This window comes from Cibotium barometz, chromosome 36 (genome assembly GCF_041138505.1).
Source record: "Cibotium barometz isolate CiBa-2024 chromosome 36, ASM4113850v1, whole genome shotgun sequence".
NCBI lineage: Eukaryota > Viridiplantae > Streptophyta > Polypodiopsida > Cyatheales > Cibotiaceae > Cibotium > Cibotium barometz.
In genome coordinates this window covers 40,392,077-40,406,483 of record NC_141081.1, presented here as the reverse complement: position 1 = coordinate 40,406,483, position 14,407 = coordinate 40,392,077, and the positions used below count along the sequence as shown (strand labels likewise).

Genomic DNA, 14,407 nt, shown 5'->3' with positions numbered 1-14,407 from the left:
GGTATCAGAGCTTGGTTCATGCTAAGGGCTGAGCTGCAAGCAAGAGAAGCATAGGAAGCGGTACGAGGGTAAGAGTTTCGGGCGAAAATTTTTGGTACCGAAAACGCATTTCGGGCGCGTTAGGACCTCTTTTTTTAGAAAGCTGGCGATTTCGAGCACTGCGGATAAGTCATCGATTTTATGCAGAACTCTGTTTTAAGAACTGCAGGAAGACAGATTGGTTGTGCAGACATTGTGTGTGCTGCAAGAAGGTCAACAGTTGCCATTGGGTGTATGTATGCACATTGAGGTCGCTGGTTGTGACATTTGAGTGTAGTACAGTACCGCTGCAGAAAATACAGCAATTTGTGCAGCAGGACAAAATCAGAGTGCTGTTTCTGGTAAATTTGTGTGTCTGGCAAGATGTCAAATGATGGCATAAACTAGATTGTTGATGAGAAGCTTGATAAGAACAACTTCCATGCTTGGAGGTTCAGGTTGACAAATTTCCTGATGGGAAAGGGTTACGGGGACTACATAGAAGGTGAGCATGAAGAGGCATCGGAGATACCACGGAGATCAATCCGACTGCTGCAGATGTGAAAGATGTTGAAATTTGAGCATAATGATGAGCTATGGTGGATCAAACACTAGAATCAACATCATTAACAAAGTGATTAGCAAATAATTAATATGTAATTAGTGGATAATTAGCAAATAGATTAATGTAGGCATGGATACTCAAAAACTAGCAAATTCTCATTAGGGCTATGCCTCAATTTATAGAGTTTACATCAAGCATCAAATCCCATTGATTTCTCCATGATTCACTCCCAGAATATCTCCACCTCTTGCTTGATTCTCTCCACCTCTTCTCTTTTCCCTGAATATCTCCCAGAATAACTCCACACTTTCCAAAATATCTCCACACTTCCTAAATTCTCTCATGCTACCCTTTATTCTCTCCCAGTAGATTCTTCTCACCTTTTCACAGGTTCTTTCATATTTATATCTTCTCTTTTACAGCCTCTAACCAAGGGCTTGTTCCCACACACACCCTATTCACTTGTATTTTCAACACCTCCCCTCAAGTGAATACTCCTAGTACACCTAGACCCTATACCAAGTTTGCCTCCCCTTACTTGATAGTCCGCGACTAGTGCCTACACCTCCCCTTGAGTTATCTTAGCACACCTGGATCCTATATCAAGTTTCTCTCTTACTTGACAGTCCGCGACCAGTGCCTCAAGTCCCTAAACTCCATAGTCCTTGACACTCTCTCTCTCTATGTGTCCAAGGCTACTATAAGTACCCGCGACCTTGACTAAAGTGCTCACACATACATCTACCATGTGGCCTACATCATCGGTGGCTCATAGGTGGTTTTACTTTGTTGGAGAAGGCTACATTGGGTTGTGGGATCTCTCTTTCTCTCTCTCTCAGAGATTTTCACATGGCTCCTCACTCTTTGGAGCCTCACATCTTCTCTTCTCTTCAGTCTTCGTGTCGTGGCAGCTTCTCTCCATGCGTCCGTCTCTTCTTTCAGTCTTCTTGGGGCAGCTTCTCTTCTCGTGTCCATGTCTTCCTTCAATTCTTCCTTTAGATCTTCTTGGTGTGGATCCTCTTCTTGGAAAGAGATATTCTTCTTCTTTCATGGCTGGGGCCATGAGCTTGTCCGTCAGGTCTTTTTGCTCTATGTGAGCAACATGTTTCAATGTTTTGCTGACAGTTTCTTTGGGCTTTTGATGTTCATCTTGTGTCATTATGCAATGCAAACCCAAATTTATGCCGGAGGTCTTACCTCTTGCCTTATTCTGGACAAGGGCAGTGTCTGTTCCCATATTTACACTGATGCAATGTGCCCAATACATAATGCGTATAGTATTCATTCTCATGCACATTCCAAATGCAACTCTAGCTGTGAATAATCTTGAATTTGAGTGAGATTTACAGGCATTAACCAAGGGTTAAATGCAAAATGATGATTATCACAATTTTATCAGCACAATTTTACCAGAAAATAACATTAAATCAAGGGTAACCAATTTGTACGGGATGGTTGGAGTATCAAACCAACTCCGAATTGCAATCTGAAGTTTTAAGGATCTGTATCAGATACCTAATGGTTAATTTGAACCCTCAATTGTACCAAAATATAGTGATTAGCACTAATTAATCACTGATTAGCAAATTAATGCTCTGTTTTGTGTGCAAAAAACAGAGTATGCGGGGAGTCCAGATCTGGTGCCTTAGACTTCAAATGAGCTCAAATTCTTTCAAAGGCATCAATAGCAATGAGTCTAGTAGAGGATTAAGCCAAGAAACACAAGATTTGACCAAATATTGAAAGCTTAATCTCTGTTTTACCAAAGTCACCTGCAGATTTGATGAAGAGCTTGGATCTCACTGTAGACTTGATGAAACTGAATTTTGTCTTTCACCAGCTTGTAGAGCATGCTTGAATACACCTTGGGCTAAGAGGAATTAGAGATCTTTGATCTGTGGAAGTAGAAATCACCAAATCAGCTCAGAAAAACGACGCCCCTTAATATGCAAAAATCTGTGCTTCTACGTGGCGGTTTGCTGCGTTTTTTACATAGGATGGAGGAGCATAGGGTTGGCTAGCTTGTGTTAGAAGGGCTTGACCTAATTGTGAGTGTGCAAGGTGAATGAGATCCTCCACTGGCTGGGGGTGAAGGAACTAGTTGAAAAAAAGAGGGAAAATTAGCAAATAGATTAATGTAGGCATGGATACTCAAAACCAGCAAATTCTCATTAGGTCTATGCCTCAATTTATAGAGTTTACATCAAGCATCAAATCCCATTGATTTCTCCATGATTCACTCCTCCCAGAATATCTCCATCTCTTGCTTGATTCTCTCCACCTCTTCTCTTTTCCCTGAATATCTCCCAGAATAACTCCACACTTCCCAGAATATCTCCACACTTCCTAAATTCTCTCATGCTACCCTTTATTCTCTCCTAGTAGATTCTTCTCACCTTTTCATAGGTTTTTTCACATTTACATCTTCTCTTTTACAGCCTCTAACCAAGGGCTTGTTCCCGCACACACCCGATTGACTTGTATTTTTAACAAAAGACTTCAAGGATTGGAACCAAGGAGCCATAAAAGTTATGTATTGGCTCTCTATCAGTATACTATCAGTATACAGGACTCCATGATTGGGCACATAGAGGATGCCAAGTCCCCCAAGGAGGCATGGGACACCTTGGTAAAACTCTATGAAACAAATACCAAGGCACGAAAGATATAGTTGAAGAATGAACTTCATACTATAGAGAAAAAGAGTATGTCTGTGAATAACTATGCATTGAAGATCAAGGGTATTGTGGAATCCCTTGCATCTATTGGTGTTTCAGTAGATGATGATGATAAGGTGGAAGTCTGTCTAGGTGGTCTTGGGCCACAATACAAGGCGTTCAAGACGTCTATTCCGACTCGGGAAAACATTCCCAATTTCACAGATTTGGTGTCTATGTTGATTATAGAAGAGAAGAGCTTGGGTGAAGACCAACAGTCTTCACAAAACAAAAACAATTCAGAGTAACAAGCCTTCTACACAAGTTCACGAAGAGGACAAGGTAGAGGAGGCCATGGACGCGGCCAAGGAGGTGGCCGAACAGGTAATCAGAATTATGGCCAGCAGGAGTAACAACAGTCCCAGAATTCACAACATGGACACGTAGGTGGAAGAGGCCAATTCAGAGGGGGAGTCAAAGAGGTCGGGGAAATTGGCAAAGCTCATTGGAGAAGCACTCTCCCCCTCCATCTGATCTTAGGCACTTTACATGTTTCCCTGTTTGCTTTTCAACCATAACTCTGAAATTTTGAAAATGAGTGAACACCTCACTCTTCTCCTTCATGAAGTATACCCACACTTTCCTTGTGTGGTCATCAATAAATGTCACATATACCTGTAGCTTCCCATAGATATGGTCTTTGTAGGACCCCATACATCTGAATAAACAATATCTAGTGCATTTCTGGTCACATTTCTATCATGTGGAAATACATGCTTTGTTTGCTTTCCAAATTGGCATGCTTCACATATTTTCTGCATACCTTCAACTTTAAACTTTGGTAGACCTGTCACAATTCCTTTAGTCTGCATAGACTTCATTCTCTGCACATTCACATGTCCAATTCTTTTATGCCAAATGTCTGTGTCTGCAACAATTCCTGAACCATTTGCAAACATCACAGCACTCACTTCAGGCATGTTTACATTCAATATAAACATTCTGCCCACTCTCTTGCCTTTTGCAACCAACCTGCACTTGTCTTTAAAGTCTTCAACATAACAACCATCAGGGTTAAACTGAACTGGCAAACCCTGCTCAATCATCTGGCCAATTGAAACTAGATTTTTTGTTATGTTCGGAACATGAAGTAAATCTGCAAGGTACTTCACTTTGCCATCCTGCATAGACAATGGCGCATCTCCAACATGGGCAATTGGATGAGTAGTATCATCCCCTGTTTGCACAAAACCTAGACTTTCAAGGTTTTTCATCTCCTTGAACCACTCCCCATGACTTGTCATGTGGTTCGAAGCACCTGAATCAACGTACCATATATCTTTATGTGCTGCTTCAACATTTTCAGACATGGCATTAACGACATGCTGCATAACAAACAACCTTTCATTATCCTCATTGTTTCTGCTCGAGGATGCATAGTTGTTTTGCTGTAATTTCTAATATTTTTATACTATGCATCCTCGAGCAGAAACAATGAGGATAATGAAAGGTTGTTTGTTATGCAGCATGTCGTTAATGCCATGTCTGAAAATGTTGAAGGATCACATAAAGATATAATGGTACATTGATTCAGGTGCTTCGAACCACATGACTGTTGGAGCTCTATATATGGCTCACTCTACCTAACTTGGTCTCACCTATATATATGTATCTTGTCCTCAATATGAATTAGTCTTTGGGAGCGTACATGATGTGTCTCTTGTCTCGTCTCTTTCTCTCTACATTTCAACATGGTATCAGAGCATCTATGAGGGAAGCATCTATGTCTTCTTGTTAAATTCATGATTATAATTTCATGTCTTACAAGATTGTTCTTTGATTATGTGTTGTCTACATGATTTTATAGCTTAACTTGTTGTAATTAGAGTTGTTTCTTAATCGCGTCCTTAAAACCAAAACTTGTTGTAATTAGATTGTATTGTGCTGGTGAATCCTATCAAAAAAGTTTGTCAAACGGAGTTGTGAGTCAAAAGTTATGACAGTTCAGGCAAACTGCATCTGTAAAACAGCAAAACAGGTTCTTTGTGTGAGCACACAGGTTTCGTCTTCATCAAGTGTCTTTGTGAGCTCACAGGTTTCGTCTTCGTCAAGCGTTTTTAGCAACCTGCCCAAATCTAGCTTCTTCGTCAAGCGTTTTTAGCAAACCGCCAAATCTAGCTTTTTCGTCAAGCGTCTACCAATGAATCTTGCGTCCCACGTCTCGGATTTTGCTATTTTTAGCAAAGCGACCAATCTAGCTTTTTCATCCAGCGTCTACCAATGAATCTTGCGTCCCTCGTCTCGCTATTTTGGGGACTCTTTTCTTATTGACGTCTCTTATCTCTTGCAGTCGTCCTTGTCTATGGTGTGCAGATTTTGTGATTTTATCTTATACGTCTTCTCACAGATAGATATGGCTATGACTGTTCTCGTTAATGGTTTTCCTTCTGGCCAACGTTCTATTCCTTCTTTTCAAGGCCAAGGGTTTCCCGGTTGGAAAGCAAAGATGCTGTTAATTCTTGAAGGCGATGAGCTCTCAGATGTTGTTATTGGCAATTCTCTATGTCCGTCTCAGCCTATTATTCCGAATTCTGACAACGTTCTTATAAGGCCCTGTTTTTGATGCATGGCGTCTTGCTTATATGGATTGGCAGAGGCGTGATAAAGCAGCTCGTCGGTATATTCTTTTTGCTCTTAGTGATTCTCTCATGCTTGATGTGTATGACTTTCCTACTTCCCATGACGTATGGGAGTATCTTATAGCAAATTTTCAGAAAAAGTCTGTTACAGAAACACTTTATTTGAGAGGTTTGCTTTCAAAGTTACAGTATGAAGTTGGTACTGCTATGACGGGACATATTGATTCTTTCAAATCTATTATTAATCAACTTGCTGCTGCGGGTGATCCTGTTCCACGAAAGCAACTTATTACAATTCTTCTTGATACAATAAAGGATCCGTCTTATGACAACATTGTTACCATTCTTTCTAACAAGGACGGTCTTGATTTTGACCAAACTTGCATATCTTTGATTGAGTATTCTCAACGTAAACAACGACGTAGCGTTGGTCATGATGCAGTTATGTTTTCACAACAAGAGGAGCCTGAGTCACAACAGTTAGAACGGGCCTTTAATGTGCGAAGGCGTTCTTTTCAACGAGGCAACCGTAGAGGTGGTCGTGGTGGTGGTAGTTTCTCTCGTCTCAAATTTCCTAACAAGCATTGTCCTTACTGCAATAGGAATGGTCATACTGAAGATGACTGTTGGGCACGTCAATATGATGAAGAACACAACATTACCACAAAACAACCACGTTTATCTAGAGATTCTTCTTCTTGTGATTATTGTGGAAAATCTGATCATCCCTCTTCCATGTGCTTTAAGCGTCGATTTGATGTAGATCGAAATCGAGCATATGCAGCCGAGCATCATGATAATGTTATGCCTGAAACAAGTTGTGTTTTATGTTCAGTTCCCCCAGACAGAATACTTCATGTACGTGATGGTTCACTTTTCATTATTGATTCTGGTGCTACAGGAAATATGACATATGAATCTAAGTGGCTACATAACTATCATTCTTTACCTGTTAAGTGTGTTGTTTATCTTGCTGATGATACAACTTGCCAAGTCAAGGGCATTGGAGATTTATATCTTGGCACCTTATCTTCTTCAACTCGAGTTTTACGAGGGGTTTTACATGTCCCAGAACTTCAATGTAATCTTCTTTCAGTTGCAAGACTTGTTGATCTTGGTTTGTTTGTTGGATTCGACCACACCAAATGCTGCATTGAGAAAGATGGACAGATTATTGCAACTGCTTCTCGTAATGGCAATTTGTTTGAGCTCTCTCTTAATGATGCTGTAGCAAATGTTGTCACTGCTCCAGGGGATCATGATTGCAAGATATGGCATCATCGCTTTGTTCATGCTGATTTCTCAAAGCTTCTTAATCTTCATCGTCAAGGTCTTGTACGCGGAATGGATCTTAAAGCTCATCCTCATATGGGAATCTGTGAGTTTTGTGCTCTTGGCAAACACAATCGTAAACCCTTTCCTCTCTCGAATTCAGTTCATTCTCATGATTTGTTGGATCTTGTTCATACCGACATTTGTGGACCTTTGCCTCCATCGAGAACACAACATCGTTATTTCATTATGTTTGTTGATGATTACTCACGGTATACAGTTGTTTTCTTGCTTCAACAAAAATCTAAGGCGTTATCTGTTTTTAAGCAATTTCACAAGGCTGCCGAACTTCAAACTGGACGTCGCCTCAAGAAACTTCGCAGCGATAATGGTGGAGAATATGTGTCTCGTGAGTTTGAGAGTTATTGTACGGACCATGGTATTCATCATGAACATACTATTCCATATTCACCTCAACAGAACGGTGTTGCTGAACGTAAGAATCGCACTATTATCAATGCTATACGATGTATGCTGATTCATTCTGGGTTATCTCGTGTCTTCTGGAGTGAAGCTCTCTTGACAGTAGTCTTTGTTCAAAATCATCTTCCTACTACTGCTCCTTCTGGTAAGATACCTATCACAGCATGGACAGGTGAAATTCCTTCTGTATCTCATTTTTGAACCTTTGGATGTATTGCTTACATTCATGTTCCTAAAGAAACACAAGCAAAGCTTGATGCTCCTGGGCTTAAAGTTATTTTTATTGGGTATTCTGACACTTCCAAAGGCTACAAATTCTATGACCCGTCCTCCAAGAAAGTGCTTGTGAATCGTGATGCTATTTTCAATGAACAGCTTATGGGCGGTACACGGTCCATGGATGATTCTGATGATACTAAATCTTTGCTTCAAGCTTTTCCATTCTTGTGTGATGATGAATCTTCTTCTATAGAGCAAATTTCCTCTTCACAACCATCTAAAGAGCAACTTTCCTCTTCACAACCATTGATTCCGAATGCTGTCATTGATGATGTTGACATTTTTATTGATCTGCCTATTGATTTTGAGCATGGTTCTTGTCATGTTTATGATGAAGATTTTGAGGCTAATGTTTTCTCTACTTCTGAAGATCCAGCCACGTACAGTGATGCTATATGTTCTCCACAAAAGGATCAATGGCAAGAGGCTATGGAAGCAGAGTATGATTCTCTTATCTCTAAAGGTACATGGATACTCACTGAGCTACCTCCTGGCCATACTGCCATTAAGTGTAAGTGGGTATATAAGACAAAATTTAAAGCAGATGGATCCTTTGACAAATTCAAGGCACGTTTAGTTGCCAAAGGTTATTCTCAAGTTGCTGGCGTTGACTATCACGAAACCTTTTCACCAGTTGTTCGCATTACTAGTATTCGGGTATTATTGGCATTTGCTGTTCAATTTGACTTAGAAATTCATCAGATGGACGTGCACACAGCTTTCTTGAATGGAGATTTGAATGAAGAAATTTACATGGAACAGCCAGAAGGATTTGTTATTGCAGGGAAGGAAGATCTTGTTGCTCGTCTTCATAGGGCTTTATATGGTCTTAAACAAGCTTCACGGGCCTGGTACATCAAGTTTGATCTTTTTCTTACCTCCCATGGCTTTCTCTCTTGCTCTTCTGATCCCAACTTATTTACCAAACACCAAAATGGTAGTTTTGTAATCCTTGCCCTTTATGTGGATGATACAATCCTTGTTTCCAATGATTTGGGATTTCTACACCAAAGTAAGCAGTTGTTATCTTCGGCATTTGATATGGTGGATCTTGGAGAGCTTCACTCGTGTCTTGGCATTCAGATTCAAAGGGATCGCAGTAAAGGTATTTTATTACTTTGACAGTCAAAGTTTATTGAAGATACTATTAAGAAGTTTGGTTTGGAATCTGCACATTCAGCAACTACTCCTTGTCTTGCGAGTTCCATGAAAAACACTTCTGATGGTGGTGGCCAGCTTGTTACAAATCAACCATATGCTAATTTGGTTGGATGTCTTCAAGTTGTTGGTTTGAACACTCGTCCTGACATTTTGTTTATTGCTAACTATCTCGGGCAACACCTTGCATGTCCTTCGCTTAAGCATTGGTCTTTAGCAAAGCGCGTGTTGAAATACTTGAAAGGCACTATAGATTATGGTTTGGTTTATCAACGACAATTCACATCCGACTCCATTCCATCTCTTTCTCTTTTGGGTTACACAGATGCAGATTGGGCTAGCTCACATTTATCTATGCGATCTACTAGTGGCAATTGTTTCTTCATTAATGGTTGTCTTATTTCTTGGACCAGCAAGAAACAACGTTGTGTTGTAGTTTCTACAACCGAATCTGAATATGTTGCGGCATCACTTGCAGCTCGTGAACTCATTTGGCTTCGACAAGTGTTGATAGATATTGGCCATTCTCCTCTTTCTAGTACACCCTTGCGGTGTGATAATCAGAGTGCTATTAGTCTTGCAAAAGACTATGTCCAACATAACAAGTCAAAACATATTGCTGTGCATTACCATTATGTTCGATACGAAGTACGCAAAGGCACTATCATGATTGAACATTGTCCAAGTGACCAGATGATTGCAGATATTCTTACCAAAGGTCTCAATGAGTCACGCTTCATTCTCTTGCGCTCAGAGCTTGGAGTTGCCTCGGGCTCACTCTTTCTAGATTAGGCTCTTTACTCTTATGGTAGCTTTGTACATATATCGTTGTAATCTTCTAGACACCATGCACTTTGCACATTCCACAATTGCTCACTATGACCTCTTGGTCCTTTTGTATATTTGTACATAGATGCACAATGCACTTTCACATCATTACTTCTGGTTCATATTTTCACATTTGTATAGGGGCTTGGGTTTTTCCCTTGTACTCCCCAAGGGTTTTTTCATCCATAGCTAGAGACCCTTGTTTGAGTGGGGGTGTTGGAGCTCTATATATGGCTCACTCTACCTAACTTGGTCTCACCTATATATATGTATCTTGTCCTCAATATGAATCAGTCTTTGGGAGCGTACATGATGTGTCTCTTGTCTCGTCTCTTTCTCTCTACATTTCAACAATGACAAGTCATGGGGAGTGGTTCAAGGAGATGAAAAACCTTGAAAGTCTAGGTTTTGTGCAAACAGGGGATGACACTACTCATCCAATTGCCCATGTTGGTGGAGATGCGCCATTGTCTATGCAGGATGGCAAAGTGAAGTACCTTGCAGATGTACTTCATGTTCCGAACATAACAAAGAATCTAGTTTCAGTTAGCTAGATGATTGAGCAGGGTTTGCAGGTTCGGTTTAACCCTGATGGTTGTTATGTTGAAGACTTTAAAGACAAGTGCAGGTTGGTTGCAAAAGACAAGAGAGTGGGGAGAATGTTTATATTGAATGTAAACATGCCTGAAGTGAGTGCTGCGATGTTTGCAAATGGTTCAGGAATTGTTGCAGACACAGACATTTGGCATAAAAGAATTGGACATGTGAATGTGCAGAGAATGAAGTCTATGCAGACTAAAGGAATTGTGACAGATCTGCCAAAGTTTAAAGTTGAAGGTATGCAGAAAATATGTGAAGCATGCTAATTTGGAAAGCAAACAAAGCATGTATTTCCACGTGATAGAAATGTGAGCAGAAATGCACTAGATGTTGTGCATTCAGATGTATGGGGTCCTACAAAGACCATATCTATGGGAAGCTGCAGGTATATGTGACATTTATTGATGACCACACAAGGAAAGTGTGGGTATACTTCATGAAGGAGAAGAGTGAGGTGTTCACTCATTTTCAGAATTTCAGAGTTATGGTTGAAAAGAAAACAGGGAAACATGTAAAGTGCCTAAGATCAGATGGAGGGGGAGAGTGCTTCTCCAATGAGTTCTCTGAAATTTTGAAGAAGAATGGTATTCAGAGACAGTTTACATGATGCAGATACACTCCGCAGCAAAATGGAGTTGCTGAGCGAAAAAATAGGCACATTGCTGAAATTGCGTAAGCATTGATGGCAGAGAAGAATATGCCGCATAGCTATTGGGCTGAGGCTATTGGAAATGTGTGTTGGGAGAAAGCTATGGATGAGAAGATGGATGCACTATATGGAAATGAGACTTGGGATTTAGTGCAATTGCCTCCTGAAGGCAAGAAAGCCATTGGATGCAAGTGGGTGTACAAAGTAAAACATAACAGTGATGGAAGCATAAGCAAGTACAAGGCTAGATTGGTAGCCAAAGGATATGCACAGACATATGGCATTCATTATGAGGAAACTTTCAGCCCAACTGCCAAGATGGCAATAGTGAGAGTTGTGATAGCAGTGGCTGCGTCAAAGCAATGGTCTTTACATCAGATGGATGTGAAGAATGCATTCTTGCATGGGGAGTTGCACGAAGAAGTATATATGTTGCAGCCACCTGGTTATGAGGATGTGAGTCACCCCGAGCATGTTTGCAGGTTGAAGAAACTTTGTATGGCTTAAAACAAGTACCAAGAGCATGGTCTGACAAGATTTCTGAATATCTTGTCACTATTGGCTTTCATGTAGCCAATGTAGATTTCTCGCTGTATGTGAGACACAGTGATAGAGGAGTTGTGCTTGTTGTCATCTATGTAGATGACTTGATTATTACGGGGGACTATGATGTAGAGATCTTTGATGTAAAGATCTTGCTTAGACAGAAGTTTGAGATGAAGGATCTGGGGGAGCTCAGATATTTCTTGGGCATTGAGGTGATTAGGTCACCACATGGTATTGGATTACTACAGAGACAGTATGGCTTGGACATGTTGTCCAAGTATGGTATGATAGGCTGTAAGCCTACCTCAATGCCATTGGATCAAAATGGCAAGTTGAGTGCAGATTCAGGAGAGATTTTGGAGGATCCTACTATGTATAGGTGCATAGTAGGAAGCTTGATCTACATGATGATCACCAGGCCAAATTTGAGCTATGCTATTGGGTTGGTGAGTGAGTTTATGCAGGTTTCTTGAAAGCCGCATTTGGATACATTGAGACGCATACTGAGGTATGTGAGGTCTACTTTGCATTGTGGACTATTTTATGAAACTGGGACATAGATATGTGTACATGGGTACACAAATGCTGATTGGGTTGGTAGTATCTCAGATAGAAGATCTACTAGTGGCTTGATGTTTTCTTTGGGGAGTGCTGTTGTGACTTGGAGCAACAAGAAGCAACCTACGGTTGCTCTATCCAGTATAGAGGCCGAGTATAGAAGTGCTGCTATGGCAAATTGTGAGGCAGCTTGGTTGAGAAAGCTACTTGCAGATTTGGGTCCAGTGGATAGACAAGTTGTCATTTTCTATGACAACATTAGCAGTATACAGTTGGCCAGGAACCCAGTTTTTCATGCTTGCACGAAGCATATAGAGGTCCACTACCATTTTGTCAAAGAGAAGGTTTTGACAGGAGACGTTGACCTTGTTTATGTCAGCACACAAGATCACGTTGCTGATATCTTTACCAAAGCATTGGGTACAAAGAAGCTCCGCAGATTCAGAGCTTTGCTTGGTGTACATGAGATGGAGTTGAGCTCGAGGGGGTGTTGAGATATCGAGCTCATCTAGTGAGGCGGTGGACACTGATGACCCGCCTGGGGGATAGGCCCCACGCTTACACCACTGGCATGGTTGGTGAGATCATGGGTGATATGCGGCCAGTGGGATGATAGGCTGTGTGACAGCCATTCTAGAGACTGGCATAGTTAAAGCGCCTACTCATTTAGTTGGGTTCACACTATAGAGAACCGTAGTATGTATTTGGTTGAGTACCTTTTCATATGGTGTGTACTCTTATCTTTGTATATGGTGTGTTGAGTGTTGTGTGAAGAAGAAGAAGATTTTCAGCCTCTCACCTTGTGTGTTCTCTTTTAGGGTTTTGTGAGTGTGTGTGTGCTTGCAAGAGCTCAAGCTCTCTTCTCCCCTGCATATTTTCACTCTGTGCTCACCATAGCTACTGCTTGCTCTTCTTAGCTTTCTTGCAACCTCTGTGTTATTGTCGCTACTACTGCTTTCTCATATGTTTCCATTTCCATTTGGATCTTTCTCTCCTCTTTTTGTACAATCACCATCAGAAGGAGGTCCTGCCTGGCCTTTCTCAGCAGCTCTTGTTCCACCTTGATTGTCTCTGTTTCTCAGTTGTCAAGTTCGGTTGGTCAGTTGGACAGCCTCGGCTCCGCCCACCACCAATCTGCCTATGCCTATAGCTAGCGCACTGATTGTGGCTACGGTGGTGCTTATGGACACCTCTACACCTGCTCATGAGCACCTTTTTGCAGGCAAGCTTGAGGTTAAGCTTGTTTCCATAATGGGGTCGATGATGATCATTCACCCTCCTTGGTGTAGAGTGTGGGTTTATTGATGCTTGTTTATCTCTGAGGCCTCTTGACCATTTAAAGTCTGCCCTCTTAGATTTTTTTGAGGCTTGTTTGTGTTGGGAAATGATGAGTGATTGCATAGTTCAGATGAGACTTCTCTGATTACAACAAAAGTTCTTTCACTCCTAGTTGATCCCAGTGTTTCTAATAAAGTAAAAAATTAGTGTTTTGAGATTGAAACTCTCTCTCTCTCACCTGTTCATACGCTACTATGCTGCCCTTCTTACTTGTTGCTTAACATTGTGTGTGCAACAAGCGCCTCTAAATTTGCCATGACTACTTGCTTGCTTATTTTGCTGCGAGAGCTCATCCCAACTATCATGGCAACCTTAGACTTAGCTTTGCATTGCTAAGTGCTCTAAGTGTTGTATCCATGCTCGTCTTTACCACCAACTTCATTGCTTTCTCTTTAGGGCTCCGTATGCCCAAGCTTAGCTTGTACATGGATTTGGGGTGCTAATCCACTTCCCTCCTTACTACAGAATCTCCCTTTGCAGCCCTCTTCTAGCTGCAATTTTTGCCTCTTCATTTAACCTCACTCTTGAGGTTTACATATCCATTATCTCATGACTACTTGAGCTACCAAATGAACTCCATAACCTTGCATGCTCTCCTCTTTGCATGCTGGACTTTCAAGGGTGCTTTTCACATGGTCTCTCAAAAGAAACCACAGGTGCATAAACCAAAAAAATGAATGCTCCAATAGCATCCACAACTAGCTCATCTTTCATGAGCAAATCAGCACATCCCTCCATTTTATGTGCACATTCATGGGCTCCTTTCCTTGCCCACAATACTTGCCCCTTGCTTGGACAAGCCTTTCACTCCACACAC

General features: G+C 41.1%; 1 non-coding gene across 1 annotated transcript; it reads left to right on the top strand.

The window, feature by feature from the left end:
• Window positions 1-13,627: 13,627 nt before the first annotated feature.
• Window positions 13,628-13,714, top strand: LOC147617891 (small nucleolar RNA snR60/Z15/Z230/Z193/J17). Its single transcript, XR_015262294.1, has one exon. It is a non-coding gene; the product is annotated as a small nucleolar RNA snR60/Z15/Z230/Z193/J17 (small nucleolar RNA).
• Window positions 13,715-14,407: the final 693 nt, after the last annotated feature.